General features: G+C 43.3%; 1 protein-coding gene across 2 annotated transcripts in view; it reads right to left on the reverse strand.

Moving 5' to 3' along the window:
- The window catches only part of LOC124546019 (glutamate synthase [NADH]), a 360,968-nt gene extending 343,276 nt beyond the window's left edge, over window positions 1-17,692 (reverse strand). For both annotated transcript variants that reach the window (XM_047124987.1, XM_047124986.1), the window contains exon 1: window positions 17,280-17,692. The gene's annotated coding sequence lies outside the window, so the exon portion shown is untranslated. The remainder of the gene's footprint in view (window positions 1-17,279) is intronic.
- Between the last annotated feature and the right edge of the window lie 410 nt (window positions 17,693-18,102).

Below are 18,102 nucleotides of genomic sequence, written 5' to 3' on the forward strand. Positions count from 1 at the left end.
AGGTGGCATATTGATGACTTCACTCTACACGTTCTCTTCTGTGAAGACGGGTCAGAGGTTGACACACAGCAGGCCTCCGACAATAAAGGCCACTCCGCGGAAGCCTTCTGCACAGTTTGACTCGGTACAGCACGTCCAATGGATCTGCGAGCTCACATGCCAGTTGCCGTGCAGTACTAAGGCGGTACTGTCATGCCCTTACAGCCGAATAACAGTCCTTTGTTCGTAAGTCAGACGTGGTCGGCCCTGCCCTGGTCTACGGGATACAGTTTCTGTCTCTATGAACTGTCGCCACAGGCTAGAAACAGAACGATACACATTAAGGCATCGGGCCACATCAGTTTGCGACTGTCCTGCTTCCTTTCTTTCTACGGTGCTCCAGCGCAGAGTCTGATAGGCATCTTCTCTGTGCCATACTACTCCGTCTGTGGCCGTGTACACAGCAACTGCAGATATGGCGCTACCCGGCAAACACCACCTCGTTTCATAGGTGCCCTGATGTCTATTGGCATGGTTGCCTGTTGACCGGAATACCATCTTCCGTGCACAGAACATTCGTACGGGCAACTGGTTGACAGTTTGTATGATTATATCGTGAATTAGTCATAGGACGGGGAAATAGCGGTTTGTTGTTTTAATTTTGGACACCAGTGCAGTTTAAGGGGCTCCGGAAAGGCTCAAAATCATGAAAAGTCCAATTTTTACTTTTTTGCGTTTTCTGAATCTGCAGACTATTACCTTTTAATAGATATATAATTTATTCAATTCCGAAGACTACAACTATTTTTAAATTTTTTTTGAAATGTGTTCTACATGGGCGTGACCCACTGTGGCGCTGTTAAACTGCTGTCAAATGGTGTTATCATTAACGTCCGTGTTCATCAGGTACATTTCAGTGATTTGAGATAAAGTATGTGTTGTGGCTAACCTGTGATGGTTCAATATATATCGCTGGTGTGATTGTCGATTGTTTCATGTTTATTTACTCTGTCGTTATCTCGAAAATATTCGTAATTAATTCTGTTTCTTGAGTCTCTGTTTTGTTGAAGTATAATAATGAGCAAAAGTAAAGTTATTAAAAATCCTCTGACGGCTTTTAAGAAAAGGAGAAATGTTGGAAAGCCAAAGGTATGTGTTATTACTGTAAACAATAAAGACGATAACCAAGTGAGTGAACCTAACCTCTCAAGTACACCTGCCCATAGCAGTCAAAGTGGGAAAGAAAATACTTCACAGAAGAAGCTTGGTTCAATGAGTGAAAACTATGAATGTTTTATGGGCGAATCGGATGTGAATGAAATATTTGATATGTCGGTTCTCAAAGGAATTTTTTCAAACTGTGTAAGATGTATTCATTGTAGTGAAGTTGGTCTGGAACTCTCCATAATAAAGCACGTAGGACTTGCTAGTGAAATACAACTGAAATGTGATAAGTGTTCATACATGACCACCTTTTGGAACAGTGTTGCAGTAACTGCAACTGAAGAAAATAGTAGCAAAATCTACGAACACAACAACGAGCGATGCTTGCTTTAGACAAGGAACGCCTTCGGGCTGCAGACAGGGCTGTAAAGAGTCTAGAAATACAAGCAAGAGTAAACAGGAGGAGCAACAAGAGGAAGCTGGAGGAGGAGTTTGCAGAGGATGAATATAATCCATCCTATGGACCTGGAATGCACTAAAAAGTTAATCCAATCTTTGTCGCTCGATTCCCAAAACTTTTATTTTCTCATACTAATTACATGTTTTCTAAGGATCTTCCAAACATATTTGCTTAAAACTTTCAGTAAATGTTACACAGTACCTTCTGCATAATTTAACACAGCCTTTTTCCAAAAAACTGTATATTTTTGAATATATAAATAAAAAATTGCAAAAAAATGTTGTGAATTTTCGTTACAATTGAAAAAATCATCTTTAATAACTAAACTAAAATTTTGTAAAATCCCTGTGTTAAGTTGTAGCCCATATTCCAATAAATAATCTGTAAGAAGTTCAACTTCCTACCTCAAATACTTTGTGAGGAAAGATGTAATTTATAAGCGTTATTTTAACAGTGCAAGTATAGGGCGTTCCGGAGCCCCTTAACTAGAGTCATTTACGGTAGTTCTTTTAAGCGCTGAACTCACTTCCTCTTCCTACGCTTTTGTAATCTCGTATGGTTCTGGTTACATAAATTTGCCTTATAGGCTGGCTGTTGAAGTAAGGAGTGCTGTGAGTATGTGACAGGTCCGGCGTAACGAGCTCGGGGTTGGGGGAGAGAGGGGAGGGTGGGCTGGGCACGCCGGTCGCTGTATAAAGAGAGGGAGAAGAGCTGCAGCTACAGCGTGTTCCTCTTATCGGGGGATACAAGTCGCTTTGCCGAACGGAGACCAGGATAAGAGGCCACCATCCACTCACAGGCCGGCCTGCAGTATGGCCGAGATAAAAAAGAAAGCCTTAGTTTCAGACGATGGAACTCTGTCAGCAGGTTGTTAAGAGAAATACTTGGCTGATAAGCATCTCCGGGCTTTCCTAAAAACTTCACAAAACAGCTCTGTCCTACTTGATGTTCGGAAAGAAACAAATACGCCACTGGCGGTCTGTAGTAACTTGTGGGAGGATTGCCGAGCGCGTTTTGCTAGCGGGAAAACGGGGACAAACAGCGCGTTAGAGACTTGAAAAGTAGGAAACATGGAAAGGAGGAATTGCGGGGTAGATGCAGACGTCACAGACATGAGGCGGAGGCTAAGTTGCGGCTGCAGTATCAACTTGCTGAGTCGTGGTGTCTCCACTCTGCTCACATTGCACTGATGATTATGCGAAGCGTGCGTACAACTCCGGCACACTACGACAAGTGAGAGTACTGTAGTTCAAGTTACCTCTTACTGTCTCAAATTCGTCAGTGCTTCCTGAGATCTTTAGGATTCTGGGGTTTAGTTCCAGATACTCACTGTGATCTTCATAGTCAAGTTGTAGTACACTTCACACAAACAGATGCGAGATTTTTAAGCAAATCCACTTCTTTCAGTAACTATACCAAATCAGAAATTTGATTTGTAGATATCTTGTGAAGTTCATGTCCACAATGTTTTTATTGCTTTACAATTACAACTCTTTTACACACGGTCCAGTAACAATGTGAAAACCGCCAGGTTCGACGTCAACGTGCAATAACCACTCACAGATGACAGGATCGGCAATTGGCAATAAAGCGTGTTGCGGGAAGGGGAAAGGGGGAGGGGAGGGGCGCTTTCGGCCAAGAGTGGAAGCATTTCCGAAGCAGCTAAGTCTGTAAACCGTTGGCGCGCCGCTGTGGTTAAAGTACCGGGTGATCAAAAAGTCAGCATAAATTTGAAAACTGAATAAATCACGGAATAATGTAGATAGAGAGGTACAAATTGACACACATGCTTGGAATGACATGGGGTTTTATTAGAACCAAAAAAATACAAAAGGTCAAAAAATGTTCGGACAGATGGCGCTTCATCTGATCAGAATAGCAATAATTAGCATAACAAAGTAAGACAAAGCAAAGATGATGTTCTTTACAGGAAATGCTCAATATGTCCATCATTCCTCAACAATAGCTGTAGTCGAGGAATAATGACGTGAACAGCACTGTAAAGCATGTCCGGAGTTATGGTGGGGCATCGGCGTCGGATGTTGTCTTTTAGCATCCCTAGAGATGTCGGTCGGTCGATCACGATACACTTGCGACTTCAGGTAACCCCAAAGCCAATAATCGCACGGACTGAGGTCTGGGGACCTGGGAGGCCAAGCATGACTAAAGTCGCGGCTGAGCACACGATCATCACCAAACGACCCGCGCCAAGAGATCTTTCACGCATCTCGAAATATGGGGTGGAGCGCCATCCTGCATAAACATCGTACGTTCCAGCAGGCGTTTGTCCAGCAGGCTGGGGATGATGCGATTCTGTAACATATCGGCGTACCTCTCACCCGTCACGGCAGCAGTTACAAAACCAGAATCACGCATTTCCTCGAAGAAAAAAGGCCCGATGTGCTAAACCCAACCCATACCGTGACTTTCTCGTCGTGCAATGGAGTTTCCACGACAGTTCTAGGATTTTCGGGAGCCCAAATTCTGCAGTTGTGGGCGTTGACAGACCCTCGGAGCGTGAAATGAGCTTCGTCGGTCCACAACACGTTACTCAACCCATCGTCATCTTCCGCCATCTTTTGAAACGCCCACACCGCAAATGCCCTCCGCTTCACTAAATCGCCAGGTAACAGTTCATGATGCCGATGGATTTGGTACGAATAGCATCAGTGGTTACGCTTAAGTGCCAACCGAACAGTAGTGTATGGAATGCCGGTGCGACGTGCGACTGCACGATCGCTGACTTCCCCGTGCATAGACGAGACCGCTACAGTCTCCATTTCTGCCTTAACTGTCTCAGCAGCATTACGCCTTGTGCTCGGTCGGCCACTACGGGATGTATCGTCTAAACAACCCGTGGCTTCGAACTTCGAAATCATTCTCGCCACAGCTGCATTTGTCAACGGACCACCCGTTCCAATCCCCTTCGTATGGCGATAGGATCGTAACGCTGAACTAGCACATTCCCCATTCTGATAATACAGCTTCACTAAAGGCGCCTTTTTAGGTAACGACAACATGCTGCGACTGCTGGCGCATCTGATTCTCTCTCTCTCATTACAGCTCCTTTTATACACGATTGTCATGCGCAGTCACTGACGTTATGCTGTCCAGGGCCATCTGTCGGACATTTTATGAACTTTGTTTTTTTTTTTGTTCTAATAAAACCCCTTGTCATTCCAAGCATGTGTGTCAATTTTTACCTCTCTACCTACGTTATTCCGTGGTTTATTAAGTTTTCAAATTTATACTGACTTTTTGATCACCCGGTATACTTGAGCATGCCAAACTGGCGGTATCCAAAACCGGCGCCGAGGCAACTGTGGTGCACCAAGGGCCTTAGATGACAGGGTTGAACGACGGCTGCGGGGATGTGTACAGGCGAACAGACGTGCAACTTTTGAGCAACTGACCGCCCAGATGAACCAAGGGGTTACCAACAGCGTCTCTTCAACGACCGTTCAGGAAACATTGCTGCGCACGGGCTGCACCCATGCCGACTCCTGTTCATCGACGACGAAGGTTGGAATTTGGACGGCAGTACTGCAGCTGTACATCCACTGAATGGCCACGGGTGGCCTTTCCAGGTGAATGACGTTTTATGCTTCATCGTACAGATCGCCGTTTGCGTGTATGGCGTGTAAGGCTAAAAGCAAACACCCTGTAACAACATTTGGAAGGGTTCAGGCCGGAGGAGGGAGCGTAATGGTCTGGGAAATGTTTTCGTGACCTTCCCTGAGCGATTTCATTCTGGAATGCACAACTGATCAACACAACCATGCATCTATCCTCGGAGACCATGTCCACCACTACATACAATTTGTTTCATCCTCGCCACGATGGCATCTATCGGCAGGACAATGCAACGTATCGTACATCTCGCACTTTACGAGTACTGTTCGAAAGCATCAATGATGTGTTCACTGTGCTCCCCTGGGCACCAAATTCCCCGAACTAAAACTAATCGAGAATCTGTGGGGCCACCTCTATTTGACTGTTCGCGCCAATGATCCTCAACCGAGAAACCTAATGCAATGAGTACGGCACTACAGTCGGCAAGGCTAACCATCCCTGATGGTATCTTCCAGAATCTCAGTGACACGCTTCCTGCACATCCGCACTGCAAAAGGAGGTTATTCAGGCTTTCGACAGGTGGTCACAATCATGAAAGTAGGCTGTGTAAACCGCAGTGTACAGTTAAATCTTGAGTTCATCACATAAATTCACTTTCAATATTATTTTAATAACCCACCTGATTCGCTGCTAGTGCCTAAATAAATTGACGCGTTACTAATTCCGTTGCGTACATTATATATAGTACTAGGCTTCAAGGATGTGCCTGATTCATAATTAATTCAGATTCAGTTAGATTTCACATTCACACAAAGTGGTTTTGCGCATATTACCACCTTATGACGGATCACGTTCCACTTAAATGGAATGTTGCCTCATCACTGAACATTAAACGTGAATGGAAATCAATCTTCTACGTTCACGCTCATAAAACTCTAGGTGTTATTTATGATCATCATGAACGGTTTGTACCCACTGAATCCTGTGTGGTTTGAATCACAAACGTCGCAACTAAACATGTCAGACAGACCTATGTAGAATGGTTAAAACTGTGCTGGGACGAATAGGCTTCTGTAGTTTACCTCCAAATTCTGTTGAAAGCGCGTCACGTCTTAAGCGCGCACGCGGACGCGATCTATGCACTTCCCTTACATAATTAAACAAGTGTCACGAACCCGCTCGTGTCAACTTCGAATGCTTTAAGGCGATTGGTTCATGAACACAAAGGAAAGCCTTGAAAAATTTGTCACTGTTCTAAATAGTGTAGCTCAAAGAATAACAGTTTTAAGTCTATGTAATGCTTACCATCTTTTAACAGATCTTTTGGGATCATTTTGGTGTTTGAATCACGGCTGTCGCCCTTTTTCTGAATTTTATTTTGTGTTGCAAGTAAAATAAAGCATGTTATTTATGTACAGCATAGGTACACGTATTTCGAAATAAAAACACAGTAGAAGCTTCATTTGTTCTGAAAGTTCTTTAGACTATAATCTTTAAAGTGGGCTTTTTAAAAGATAATGCTGTCATAAATCATGATTCAAAATTTTTTTGATAATGATTATCAAAAATTTCAGTAATTAACCCAGTTTTTCTTTAGAAAGTATAATTTTCAAATTTAATTCATAAGAATATTCACTTGTTAGTTGAGTATGTTTTATGACAGTACACAAAATTTCAGCCCTCTATTTAATAGTTTTTAACCTACGTGTATCGGAAGATACAGTTCCAAACTTCCGAAAAATCCAAATTAAAGTTAAAACCTTTTTCTCTAACTACCGTGCATAACACTGACATATCCCGAGTCCACATTCATCTTGTTTCTGGTAGTGCTGTCCCTTTTCTTTTTCAGACTACTACTAATTCTCGCTTGTGTGATGGCTTCGAGCACTGATTTGTCTGCTTCGAAGAGTCTCCTAAGGTTAATGGCAAATAAAGTTCTTTGCATTTTTAGTCCACCAGGCACTCTCATCAATTCCATAACGTTAAACATTGACACTGCACCATCACTGAACCAATGCAGTGCACACAACATATCTATTTTCAAAGTATTTAGACCCCTGGAACAGTTTTTCTGATAGCTGTTCCCATATAGAGTTGTTGAAACTTTCATTTGGTTTTTTAGTCCTGCCATGTAATTACTTCTCCAATAATCTTATGCCAATAAGATACCAAGAAGTCACAAAAAACAAAGTGAGAACAAAATTCTGTTTTTAACGGAGTTGTGTGCGTGACATGGGGGAGTCGTCACGTCTCCATATACTTTGGTATAATTTCCTGATCTTGTTGACAAAACTTAGATACTTTAAGATAAAAATTTAAAAAACAACTTTTTGACAGAATGAGATTTTCCCCTCTGCAGCGGAGTGTGCTGTTATGAAACTTCCTGGCAGATTAAAACTGTGTGCCGGACCGAGACTCGAACTCGAGACCTTTGCCTTTCGCGGGCAAGTACTCTACCATCTGAGCTACCAAAGTACGACTCACGACCCGTCCTCACAGCTTCAATTCTGCCAGTACCTCGTCTCCTACCTTCCAAACTTCACAGAAGCTCTTCTGCGAGCCTTGCAGAACTAGCACTCCTGGAAGAAAGGAAGATAGGAGACGAGGTACTGACAGAATTGAAGCTGTGAGGATGGGTCGTGAGTCGTACTTGGATAGCTCAGATGGTAGAGCACTTGCCCGCGAAAGGCAAAGGTTCCGAGTTCCGAGTCTCAGTCCGGCACACAGTTTTAATCTGCCAGGAACTTTCACAACTTTTTGACACTTATTCACCTACTACTCGCCTTAAGCTGTACGAGGTGCCGTGCCGTATACGAAAGTCACACCGCATAGTTGTAACGGGATTTCACCTGCTGAAATTCACATCGGAGAACACGTTTTACTGCCGTGTTACCGCTCGATTCGATTGTAAGCACAGTGGGTAACGAAGGAGCAAGCTACCCGCACCAAGGGGAAGGGGACCCCTACAGGCAACCTCGTCAACCGTCTCCTTACGACGATGCGCAATTTGAAATGTACCCCCACGTTTTTGTCTTATTTCTTGTCGAAGAGAAGGTCTTGTGAACTCGAATGAACGTTTCATCGCCCAGTATACAATTACGCAGATGAGGGCGGTAAGCACGAGTGAGACTTCTACCGCATGCTTGAAACTGGATGGTGACGAATGAGTCCGGTGGGGTCAGTGGTGGGTGTCACGCAAAAGGAAAGTGAAACGGTTGCGGGCTCTGGGACAGGTTGGCGTTGCGCAAGCCGTGATCTGGGTCCCTCAGTCAGCAGGCCGACGACCTCGGCCGGCGGTTTCTCAGCCTCGCCTGTCCAGACGGCGCTAGAGCCGCCGCCGAAGCAGCAGCCGCTGTTTATTTTTACTGGGGCACGTGGTGCGCACGCCACCTTGCCAACGGGATCACCGGGCCGCTCCCACGCACGCACTGTTCCAGCCCACACATTAACACCCACCGCTACTAGGTCACGAGCTACCCTATCCAACACGAGGGACTACTTCCGGCAAAAATGAAACGTGACTGCGTCAATGGTGTCCAGAACTATCGCTAGGTGGTCAGGCGAAACCCGTGCAAATACCTATACACGTTCGACATAGCTTTTCCGGAAGTCTCACATATGATGTGACTGCCTTTCAATCATTTCGCGTATTCAAATTATCGAACCATTTTGACGGGATCGTGCACACTGACAAAGTGAAAATCAGCTTTCACTGTCGCAGGAAGAAAATGTTTCCTTGGTTTCAAGGCCAGTATCTATCAATGTCAGCACGGTAGCCCCCCCCCCCCCCCCCTCTCGTCGTCGTCCTACCTTTGAATTGTCAGTCAGAATCTACCGTAGTTCATAGAAACCCCTCTCGTGTGATCATTTACTATTCATTAAAAAAGGCAAAGTCAAAAATGTTACACGTGCCTGAGATACTTCACAGTACGGTACTGTCGATGACAGCAGTATCAATTTCTCCACCATTACTCTGGCTCATTATGCGATAGGCTTCCTTTTCGTAAGAAGTCAACCAGTTTAATTCTCTGTCTCGCAATGAGGCTGTTTATCACGTCAGTAGGTCTAAGCACTCCGGGAGACGAACTGGCCTTTCTTTCAAGCTCCACATAATTAGCCATTATTGAAAGTGCTATATGTACCTCAACGATACAGTTTGGTACCGAACACCATTTTCTCACTGTACTGCTTGCTCGGCTGGCCGGTGTGGCCGTGCGGTTCTAGGCGCTTCACTCTGGAACCGCGTGACCGCTACGGTCGCAGGTTCGAATCTTGCCTCGGGCATGGATGTGTGTGATGTCCTTAGGTTAGTTAGGTTTAAGTAGTTCTAAGTTCTAGGGGACTGATGACCACAGGTGTTAGTGAAGTCCCATAGTGCTCAGAGCCATTTGAACTGCCTGCTCAAATCAAGTTGAGCACTTCCCATTTACGGTCGCTTTCGTCAGCCACCGCACCAATTGTCACCACAGTTTGCACAGACATACCGGCATTATGTCGCTCTTTGAATACCTTCACCTTTGTAATTACTCCGCAATGAGCTTTTTCTGCGATTTGCGCTGTCGTCTTCTGGAGTAATATGAAAATTTTTTGATCTTAAAAACACGTGAATGCATTCACTTTTTATTCGTGCAAACAATATGTAGAGTGTTGCGGTGTCGTATTTGACCACGCTTGTAAAACGCTTACGTGACGTCCGGTGTGAGGCGAAAGCGTAGTTTATAAAGTGACATAGCATGGAGAAATATGCTGTCAAGTGTATCTTTATCAGAAGGGTTCTGGAGACCCCATGTTGCAGAACTGAAGCACATGCAAAATTTTTGTGCCACGTAAAATCCTGTCTGAGGAGTGAAATTAGTTTTGCGTTGTTCCAATTTTACATTGGTAAACTACCAAAATTTTACCTGCCCAAAAAGTTAAGTTCTGTTCATATGATTGACATACCCTGCTGTAGCAGGGAAAAGAAGGGAGCCACCGGATACATGCACCTGTCGGAGCAGAAAAAAAGCGAATGTCCTCCGTTTATTTAAAAGACTGACTGAAAAGTGGGGTAGCAGCTGTTTCATTCTACCTTCCGCAGCAACCTTAAAAATCTTCCCAAAAATTTTGGCATGCAAACGTATTCGCGCTTCTATATGCTGAAAGAGGAGTCAGTGGCAATGGAAGAGAGATGTGAAAGAAATACTGGTAAACAGTAGACGGTGGTTGTATAGAAAGAGCGAAGGTGACAATGGCAGTGTGAGAGAAAGAGACGGACACAGTGGCAGTGAAACATATTTGACAGTGATATGCGCGTGCGATATGTGAGATCGATGTTAAAAAGAGCCTGAATATGCTGCATATCAAAATTTTTGGGAAAATTTTTAAACGTTTCGAGGACCGTAGAATGAGGCAGCTGGTGCCCCACTTTTCAGTCAAGTCATTTAAAAATTGTGCATATTAGCCTTTTTGTGCTCCGACAGAATTTTCCCGCTCATGTTAAATTACTCCAAGAAAAATTAAAATATTAGTCTTGTTTTTCTTAAAGTATGGTACTCTACAAGTCCCCCCCATGAACCATGGACCTTGCCGTTGGTGGGGAGGCTTGCGTGCCTCAGCGATACAGATGGCCGTACCGTAGGTGCAACCACAACGGAGGGGTATCTGTTGAGAGGCCAGACAAACATGTGGTTCCTGAAGAGGGGCAGCAGCCTTTTCAGTAGTTGCAGGGGCAACAGTCTGGATGATTGACTGATCTGGCCTTGTAACATTAACCAAAACGGCCTTGCTGTGCTGGTACTGCGAACGGCTGAAAGCAAGGGGAAACTACAGCCGTAATTTTTCCCGAGGACATGCAGCTTTACTGTATGGATAAATGATGATGGCGTCCTCTTGGGTAAAATATTCCGGAGGTAAGATAGTCCCCCATTCGGATCTCCGGGAGGGGACTACTCAAGAGGATGTCGTTATCAGGAGAAAGAAAACTGGCGTTCTACGGATCGGAGCGTGGAATGTCAGATCCCTTAATCGGGCAGGTAGGTTAGAAAATTTAAAAAGGGAAATGGATAGGTTAAAGTTAGATATAGTGGGAATTAGTGAAGTTCGGTGGCAGGAGGAACAAGACTTTTGGTCAAGTGATTACAGGGTTATAAATACAAAATCAAATAGGGGTAATGCAGGAGTAGGTTTAATAATGAATAAAAAAATAGAAGTGCGGGTTAGCTACTACAAACAGCATAGTGAACGCATTATTGTGGCCAAGATAGACACAAAGCCCATGCCTACTACAGTAGTACAAGTTTATATGCCAACTAGCTCTGCAGATGATTAAGAAATAGATGAAATGTATGACGAGATAAAAGAAATTATTCAGGTAGTGAAGGGAGACGAAAATTTAATAGTCATGGGTGACTGGAATTCGTCAGTAGGAAAAGGGAGAGAAGGAAACATAGTAGGTGAATATGGATTGGGGGGGAAGAAATAAAAGAGGAAGCCGCCTGGTAGAATTTTGCACAGAGCATAACTTGATCATAGCTAACACTTGGTTCAAGAATCAGAAAAGAAGGTTGTATACCTGGAAGAATCCTGGAGATACTAAAAGGTATCAGATAGATTATATAATGGTAAGACAGAGATTTAGGAACCAGGTTTTAAATTGTAAGACATTTCCAGGGGCAGATGTGGATTCTGACCACAATCTATTGGTTATGAACTGCAGATTGAAACTGAAGAAACTGCAAAAAGGTGGGAATTTAAGGAGATGGGACCTGGATAAACTGAAAGAACCAGAGGTTGTAGAGAGTATCAGGGAGAGCATAAGGGAACAATTGACAGGAATGGCGGGAAGAAATACAGTAGAAGAAGAATGGGTAGCTCTGAGAGATGAAGTAGTGAAGGCAGCAGACGATCAAGTAGGTAAAATGGCGAGGGCTAATAGAAATCCTTGGGTAACAGAAGAAATATTGAATTTAATTGATGGAAGGAGAAAATATAAAAATGCAGTAAATGAAGCAGGCAAAAAGGAATACAAACGTCTCAAAAATGAGATCGACAGGAAGTGCAAAATGGCTAAGTAGGGATGGCTAGAGGACAAATGTAAGGATGTAGAGGCTTACCTCACTAGGGGTAAGATAGATACTGCCTACAGGAAAATTAAAGAGACCTTTGGAGAGAAGAGAACCACTTGTATGAATATCAAGAGCTCAGATGGCAACCCAGTTCTAAGCAAAGAAGGGAAGGCAGAAAGGTGGAAGGAGTATATAGAGAGTTTATACAAGGGCGATGTACTTGAGGACAATATTATGAAAGTGGAAGAGGATGTAGATGAAGACGAAATGGGAGATAAGATACTGCGTGAAGAGTTTGACAGAGCACTGAAAGACCTGAGTCGAAACAAGGCCCCGGGAGTAGACAACATTCCATTAGAACTATAGACGGCCTTGGGAGAGCCAGTCCTGACGAAACCCTACCATCTGGTGAGCAAGATGTATGAGACAGGCGAAATACCCTCAGACTTCAAGAAGAATATAATAATTCCAATCCCGAAGAAAGCAGGTGTTGACAGATGTGAAAATTACCGAACTATCGGTTTAATAAGCCACAGCTGCAAAATACTAACGCGAATTCTTTACAGACGAATGGAAAAACTGGTAGAAGCGGACCTCGGGGAAGATCAGTTTGGATTCCGTAGAAATGTTGGAACACGTGAGGCAATACTAACCTTACGACTTATCTTAGAAGAAAGATTAAGAAAAGGCAAACCTACGTTTCTAGCATTTGTAGACTTACAGGAAGCTTTTGACAATGTTGAGTGGAATACTCTCTTTCAAATTCTGAAGGTGGCAGGTATAAAATACAGGGAGCGAAAGGCTATTTACAATTTGTACAGAAATCAGATGGCAGTTATAAGAGTCGAGGGGCATGAAAGGGAAGCAGTGGTTGGGAAAGGAGTGAGACAGGGTTGTAGCCTCTCCCCGATGTTGTTCAATCTGTATAATGAGCAAGCAGTAAAGGAAACAAAAGAAAAATACGGAGTAGGTATTAAAATTCATGGAGAAGAAACAAAAACTTTGAGGTTCGCCGATGACATTTTAATTCTGTCAGAGACAGCAAAGGACTTGGAAGAGCAGTTGAATGGAACGGACAGTGTCTTGAAAGGAGGATGTAAGATGAACATCAACAAAAGCAAAACAAGGATAATGGAATGTAGTCTAATTAAGTCGGGTGATGCTGAGAGAATTAGATTAGGAAATGAGACACTTAAAGTAGTAAAGGAGTTTTGCTATTTGGGGAGTAAAATAACTGATGATGGTCGAAGTAGAGAGGATATAAAATGTAGACTGGCAATGGCAAGGAAAGCGTTTCTGAAGAAGAGAAATTTGTTAACATCGAGTATAGATTTAAGTGTCAGGAAGTCGTTTCTGAAAGTGTTTGTATGGAGTGTAGCCATGTATGGAAGTGAAACATGGACGATAACTAGTATGGACAAAAAGAGAATAGAAGCTTTCGAAATGTGGTGCTACAGAAGAATGCTGGAGATAAGGTGGGTAGATCACGTAACTAATGAGGAGGTATTGAATAGGATTTGGGGAGAAGAGAAGTTTGTTGTACAGCTTGACTAGAAGAAGGGATCGGTTGGTAGGACATGTTTTGAGGCATCAAGGGATCACAAATTTAGCATTGGAGGGCAGCATGGAGGGTAAAAATCGTAGAGGGAGACCAAGAGATGAATACACTAAGCAGATTCAGAAGGATGTAGGTACTGGGAGATGAAGAAGCTTGCACAGGATAGAGTAGCATGGAGAGCTGCATCAAACCAGTCTCAAGACTGAAGACTACAACAACAACAACAACAACAACAACTCTACAAGTAGTGAGGGATGTCTGATGGAATCTGACGAATGCCAAGTCCTGTCTGCGCATAAAGGAGGGTAAGAATTTAAAGTCCTGTCGACAACGCTCGGATAGTACACGAATGTTGTTATCGGCCTTGTTTTCAAACGAGCCATAGTGGTATTTGTCTCAAGCGATATGTGTCACTCTTCGGATGGCAGGACTTAGATCTGAACCAGCCTTCTCTACAACGCGTGTGCTACGTCTTACAGTACCATGTCCTTCGGCATGGACATGAAATATGCAAAAAAAAGTGGTATTAGATGCTAGATGGAGCAGGTTAAAAATAGCAGATACGAAAAGATTTACAGCGTTACTACCCCCCACGCTTTACGTACGAGGAAATCAAGTTCTATAGTACTTTCAATTCCTTATTTAGATTCAAGCATTACTCTGAAGGACAAGCTTTGACCGTTGTTCTGCTGAGTTATTGCAATGTTTAGCATTCTGAAGGCGAAAACAAAAATTGCAGTGATAACGTTGGTGATGAAACTGAGGAGTGTAGCTGAGGAGTGATTACGTAAGATAGACGGAGTGCTTTCTTTTAGAAGGAAATACAAGAAGAAAATACAGGAAGAAAACAAGTCGATAACGAGATCGGATAGGTTTCACATTGAAACAAACAATGATTGGACTATGGAGAATAAACTTAAAAAGTAAGTGATTTCGTAGAATCTGAAAACAAGGATTTTGTATAATGCATCCTTAATACAAAAATATGTCTTAACCGTGAATCTAATAGTACACGGAAAATAGGCACACTTTCGATACAAGCGAGTCAAGTAATGTTTTCTTTATAACATTGTAGCAACTTTTCACGCTAGAGCCAAAGCTGATCTTAATTTTATGTAAGTGCAAAATACTTCAAATAAAACTACAAATGTGGAGCAAAATTTAAAAAAACTTTTCTTTATAAACAGCCTGCTGTCTCACTGGCCACCCTGCTCATCGACTCCGGCACTACCAAAATTCCTTAGGGGGAGGGGGGGGGGGGATAAAATTAAGAGCGAGACAGCGAATTCACGATTTCATTCTTTACAGATGGTGCTAGACCACACTAAGTCTCGTAAGACAAGCTGAGCTGCTGCGTATTCGAAAACTCCTGCGAGTATAGTAAAAACAATTTTACTTTTTGTACAAACTATGAACGGCGTCTTCGTTTCTGTGATTCCTGACAATCGAAAATGTTTCATAAGGACAAGGGAAATGAGACCGTTTCATTTCTTTTAGTACAAATACATTTTATACACACAAACATCCACTGTTTGTCAATAACAATACCACAAATAGATAACACAACTGAATCAAAACTTAGGTAAAAATATTTTTAAAAACCTCACAAATGCTACAAAATCCTATCTTTCGCACCAGCTAAATGCAGACGTTTTGAAATGATTGTGCAGATGCGTTTCATCATCTGCTCCGAAATTTAAAATATTTTGAGTCTTACTACGATCCAAATCTTTTTTTTTTACTTATTCCTGCCAGCTAGTCTCTTAATTTTTCTTTTTGTGTGTGTGTGTGTGTGTGTGTGTGTGTGTGTGTGTGCGCGCATATGCAGTTTACCACCGAAAAACTCAAATCGCGAGGGAACATCTTGAATGCAAATGCCATTACAAATTATTATACAGAATCCACGAACAGACGTTTTCTGTTAGGCACAACCTGCTTAATTAGGACTATTCTGTCAGCAAATAATCAAAACCCTGTGTCACAGCGCCACAAGCTTTTGCCGTCGAGGAAACGTGTGCGTGTGAGCTTTAGCTGTGGGACGATCAGTGCAAAGACCTTACGCCTGGAAGCTGAAACACTTCAGTGTCATGGGACTGCAGCCTATCTCTGGAAATGGAAGATTGCACGTTCGCACGTGTTTCTCTCGTGGAAACTTTAACCTTGAACGCCCTTGACCGACGACGAGACAGTGCTCCCAGCGGGCAAAAAAAAGTGGAAGGCCTCGGCCACATAACGAAGCGTAGTGTGGCATGGCAGGAAGTGTGCGATAGTATACCGCCGGACGCATGGCCGATGTAAGAACCTTGCTACCGGTACTCTCAAAACTAACTGACATTCTCGAAAACGACCTCGCCCAACTATTGGAACAAGTGGAGGAAAACCACAACCACCTCGAAAACCAAACTTTTTATATCATAAAAAAGTTTTATTAACAATTCACTGTATTCCAACATAAACCTCCTGCACACACAGGGATCGTCTAAAACACGACACACAGGAACATACCAAGCAAACATCAATTAAGTAAAATTACGTATTTTGTAGAAACTAGTACCTCTTTCCATGTTTAATTATCACCGTTTACGAGTTATTGAGAAAAAAAAGGTGCTACTAGCTATTTTCGCAATCGTTTGCAGACGCGTTCTGAAAATGAATGTCTGCTTCGGTGGCTACAGTCTTGCACGTAACATTTGTTAGAATGCGACGTATCAGTGGGTGAACTAATTTATTTAGGACGCGCCGTCCACTTTTAAGTACTATCAATGAACGGAGTAAAATAAAACAAAACAACGAGCATGCTTCAAATCACATAAATACGTACACAAAATTTCTAGATGTCTTCAGCAATTAAATTTCACTCAGTAGCAGCATACTTGCAACCCATTATGATTACGGTAAATGGAAATTTAAAAAACTATTATGTCTGCACAGAATGTGAATTATCAGACACTCACCAGAGAGACGGGAAACTTCTCCAAACCCTGCTCTAAAAATGAAAAGCCTAGTAGCCGCACCACTTCATTTCTTCCCCCCCATACAAACCACTCAAACAATGTAATGCTTAATTAACGAGGGATGAGCCGCTGGAAGCACCATATCCATTTCAAAGCCCCTTTCCTCATTTCTTCACAAAGCTCTTTTTGCCAACCCTTTAAGGTCTATTTTACGATACACTAGCCAGTAAAGTCGACAGACGGGCAATGATAAGAAAAATTAAAAAAAATACGCGTATGTATGTGTACCGGCCGGAAAACGTATACTCTCCCGAAAAACCTTTACAGGTCTTACATGAACGAGTTGCTACCAGCGTTTTGGTACTCTTCAAAGCTTGTTAAGATTCACAATCCCGTGGCAGATGGAAACGAAAATTTGTTTCACTGCGTTTTTTTTTTCGAGCTAATACTGTCGCATGAGCATTGCAATTTCTCCCCCCCCCCCCCCCCCCATCTGTCGTTCTTCCCTTGTCGTGAGACCCCAAGTTAAGACGTGGCCGTTGTCTTACCTTGCTTATCCTCTTCTGCAGTACTGGGCCTCTGATTAATTCTTCTGTTAAGAGCGCTCAAGATTCCTGGAGACTGCCCGGAGTCGGTAACTGGTCTGTGCTGTCTTGAATAAAAATAACCCTGGTCAGTTCGGTCTTCCTCTGTGTGCGGTGCTTATAGAGAACACGGGTCTGCGGTCCCCTTGCAGGTTAACTTCGAAGGGGGAGGGCGAACAGGCCTGCTCTCAGCGGAGGACTGCTAGTCTCTTCGAGCCTCCCGCTTTACCTGCCCAGTCGCACTTGCAGTCTCTGGGGTGTTGGATGTACAGGCAAGGTGGAATTTCTAAAGAAGAGTACTTTTATATTTTGATTAGGAACGTAAGTGCACGACTGCTGAAACGCGGGCACCAGCTCACTAGTCGACCTCCGCGCTTTCGAGCAGGCACTGTAATATTGACGCGCGGGCCCGAGGCCTGTTTTACAGCGCCCTTCTGCGCATGCGCCGAGCACGTGATTGACCAACCAATCGGCACTCGCTCCCCTCCATTACTCCGGCGGCACCTCAGGCGCTCCTCGGGCAAAGGAAGTTGCGGCGCAGTTCTTTTACGCTGATCGAGACAATTAAGTTATAAGCCGCGACGTCATGCTTTATATATATAAACTTTTAGTTTCCACTGACTTCATGCGCACGTCGATACTCATCGATTAAGACAATGGAACATAGTGATGAAAGCCTCCTGGAATTACGTGTATTAGGGTACAACTGCACAGAAACAGGCGAAACGATGAAAGTAATTGAAATAATTTTAAAATATGATTTTAATACACTGTTAGAGGCACGTTG

The sequence above is a fragment of the Schistocerca americana genome, chromosome 8 (assembly GCF_021461395.2).
Source record: "Schistocerca americana isolate TAMUIC-IGC-003095 chromosome 8, iqSchAmer2.1, whole genome shotgun sequence".
NCBI lineage: Eukaryota > Metazoa > Arthropoda > Insecta > Orthoptera > Acrididae > Schistocerca > Schistocerca americana.